Genomic DNA, 3867 nt, shown 5'->3' with positions numbered 1-3867 from the left:
TTCTCCCCACCCAAGGGCCTGGGGCTGGTGGTCAGCCACGGCTCCATCGACCTGGATGTCAACAGTGACGGGCCCTGAGGGGCTGGGCGGCCCTCCGCCTGGCTTCCCAGCCCGAGTTCTCGGGACTCACTGATCTCCAGAAGGAGCTCTCGGGCCTCTAAGAGGCCGCTGACCCTTGACCCCAGCACAGCTCTGACCCGGGGGTGGGGTTGCGTTGGACACCCCCGGGGATCAGACCCCTGACCTGTTGTGACTGCTGACCCCTGAGCCACCCCAACCCCAGCAGGGAGCCCTGGCCATTGCTGCCCCCGCCCCCGCCCCCCGCCCCAGCCTCAGGACTGAAGATGCCATTCCCTCCCCCGCCACCTTCTCCTGCCCAGGGAGCAAAGCCATAGGGGTGGGGGCCACCCCTGGCATCTCCCCAGAAGCCCAGCCTCTGGCGGAGGGGGACTGACTTGGGGGTGGAGACTGCCCCACGGGGGGAGTGGGTCTGCTCTCAGCTTTGTGACTGTCTGAGGTGGGGGGCAAGGTGGGGGTGTCCACGCACCCTCGCCACCCCCGTGGGTCTCAGGGAGGCCGGGTGTGACCTCATCTTTCTCATGGTGCTATCCCTGGTGCTACTGGGGTGTGGGGGGCTCCCTCCCCTCCCCCACACCAGAACGGGGTATGTTGGGGGGTTGGAAGCACTTGAACTTTTTATTTTATTAAAACCTTGTTACAAGCTTCACCCATGGAAGCCTTTCTTTTTATTTCTATTTCGAGGGCGTGTCCATCCGGAGGGCGCGGCCCTCGGCCCGGCTGGGGGCACCAGGCCCAGAGGAGGCAGCCCAGGCTTTGGGCCCGAGAGCTTGGGCGTGTGAAGGGGCGATGACTGGGTACAGCCAGCATCCCACCCCCTGCGATCACACTGAGAAAGCATGTTTCCAGACCCCCCACCCACAGTGGGAGGGGGTCTCCCCATTTCCCAGGGAGATAGCAGGTCCAGCAGTGTCAGGCACCCCTCCCTCACCCCACCTGTGTCGTCCTGATTGGCCTGGCTCGGTGGGACCACACAGACCCTCTCAAGTGTCTTCAGATCCAGTTCAGTATATACTGTATCTATGTTTTGTTAATCCTCACCCTAGGATATTTTTTCCATCGCTTTTTCAGAAAGAGAAGAAGGGAAGAAGAGAGGGAGGGAGGGGGAAAGAGAGAGAGAAACATCAATGTGAGAGAGACACATCGACTGGTTGCCTCTTGCACAAGCCCTGATGGGGTTCGAACCCAAGACGCTTCGGTGTGTGGGCCGATGCTCTAACCATTAAGCATACTGGCCAGGGCTCTTTTTAAAAAATATATATTTTTATTGATTTCAGAGCAGAAGGGAGAGGGGGAGAGAGAGATGAGACATCAATGATGAGAGAATCATTGATTGGCTGCCTCCTGCACGCCCCCGCACTGGGGATAGAACCCACAACCCGGGCATGTGCCCTTGACCGGAATCGAACCCGGGACCCTTCAGCCCGGAGGCTGATGCTCTATCCACTGAGCCAAACCAGCCAGGGCTCTTTTTTCTTTTTAACTGATTTTTAGAGATCAGGTTGTTGTTCCACTCACTCATGCATTCATTGGTTGAATGTAGGTGCCATCGCCAGGGATGGTACCTGCAACCTTGGAGTATCGGGTTGATGCTCCAACTGAGCTGCTTGTCCAGGGCCCGGTTCAGTATCTTGATTTCACCATTGTCTCTTCATTCTCACCTCACCCCCGTTTTACAGAAGGAAATACTAACCGCGAACAACTAGCCAGGGCTCCCTGGCCTCACGGAGGACAGGCCGCAGCCTTCTGAGGGCAGGTGTGGGCTGCAGGCCCCGTCCACCTCCTCCGTGTTGGCCGGCCTTGCAAAAGCTGAAGCTGGAGGTTGGCGAGGCCAGGCCATGTGCCTGAGGCACCGGGGACCTCGAGGCGGGGGAGTGAGGCCACAGGAGGACCTGCGTGGTTCTGAGCAGCTGGCTTTGTTGCTGTTAATTCTCACCCGAGGATGTTTTATTCCATTGATTTTGAGAGAGAGAGTGAAAAAGAGGGAGAGGGAGAGAGAGAAACGTGGATGTGAGAGAGACACTTGGATCAATTGCCTGCCGCAAGCGCCCCAAACTGGGACTGGGGATCGAACCTGTAACCCAGGTATGTGCCCTTGACCGGGAATTGAACCCATGACCCTTCGGTGTGTGAGCCGGCACTCTGACCACTGAGCACCACTGGCCAGGGCGCAGGTAACATTTGACTTTGAAATTCCTGGTGTTTGCCTGCAGCCAGCCTGTTGTGTGCCTTTCGGACCGAGAAGGTGTGTCTCCCACGCAAATCCCACTGAACCCTGTTCGTTTTCGTGGTGATGTTAGAAATGAGGAGGGGGGCCTCCCAGTCAGCAAGCCGGGGAGGGGGGAGGAGGAAGAGAGGTGGCCGACAGGCAGTCACTAAAGAGCTGGTCCCTGGCTTCTACGAAGAGATGATAGGCAGCAAGCGTTCCCTGGCCTCCGTGGGCAGGGGCTTCCGAGAACCCTGAAACCCTATTTTATCTGCAGGAACCACATACTCACATGCGCGTCCTGGGATGAGAGGGTGTGGAGCCTTCGATTCTCGCAAGTGTCTGGAACCCAAAAGCCAGGTTAGACACCAGCGGTTGGGCCTGGCCCCGGCCCGGCTGCCATCGGAGCCGCCCCTTCTCCCAGGGGGAGGAGCAGCTGCTGGCCTCCACCCACTAGACCAGTGACGGCGAACCTTTTGAGCTCGGCGTGTCAGCATTTTGAAAAACCCTAACTTAACTCTGGTGCCGTGTCACATATAGAAATTTTTTGATATTTGCAACCATAGTAAAACAAAGACTTATATTTTTGATATTTATTTTATATATTTAAATGCCATTTAACAAAGAAAAATCAACCAAAAAAATGAGTTCGCGTGTCACCTCTGACAAGCGTGTCATAGGTTCGCCATCACTGCCTTAGACAGTGGTTCTCAACCTTCTGGCCCTTTAAATACAGTTCCTCATGTTGTGACCCAACCATAAAATTATTTTCGTTGCTACTTCATAACTGTAATGTTGCTACTGTTATGAATCATAATGTAAATATCTGATATGCAGGATGGTCTTAGGCGACCCCTGTGAAAGGGTCGTTCGACCGCCAAAGGGGCCGAGACCCACAGGTTGAGAACCGCTGTATAAAGCGCTGGCCTAGAGGATAATCCCCTCCATCAACATGCCAACTTGAGGGCAGGAATCACATCTTATTAACCATTGAATGCCCAGTATCTGGACATACAGGGCACTTAGGAAATGTTGGTCAAATTAAAAAAAAAAGGAAGGAAGGAAGGGATTGAGGGAGGGGAGGGAAGGAGGGAGGGAGGCAGGGAGGGAAAAGAAAGATAGATGTTGGCCACCTGGTCGAGCTATGGATTGGTTCCACAAGGTCACAGGCATAAGTTTATGTAAACTTCAACATGCAGAGAAAAAGGCTGGGGATCCAGGCTAGGCTGAAATGTACTTTGATTTCAAACACTTGCCAGTAGCTTCTACACTATACTTTGGAGACACAAAGACGGGCAGCACGCGGTCCTGGATGTCAGAAAGCTCCGTTTCTCACTCTGCCTCTCAAAGTGTGGGCCGGCAGCATGGCTGGTGGTTAGCAATGCAGACTCGCGTCTCACAGCGCCCTTGGCAGCCCGGATCTGTCTGTCACTTCAACAGCGTTTGGATGGAACAGACCCAGGGACGCCCCTCCTTCCAGCCTCCGGCCACTCTCCTACGTCTTAGCCCAGTGGTCGGCGAACTCATGAGTCAACAGAGCCAAAGATCAACAGTACAACGATTGAAATTTCTTTTGAGAGCCA

The sequence above is a fragment of the Myotis brandtii genome, unplaced genomic scaffold, assembly GCF_000412655.1.
Source record: "Myotis brandtii unplaced genomic scaffold, ASM41265v1 scaffold1763, whole genome shotgun sequence".
Taxonomy (NCBI): domain Eukaryota; kingdom Metazoa; phylum Chordata; class Mammalia; order Chiroptera; family Vespertilionidae; genus Myotis; species Myotis brandtii.
The sequence above is the reverse complement of the archived record's forward strand: the minus strand, read 5'-3'. Positions refer to the sequence as shown.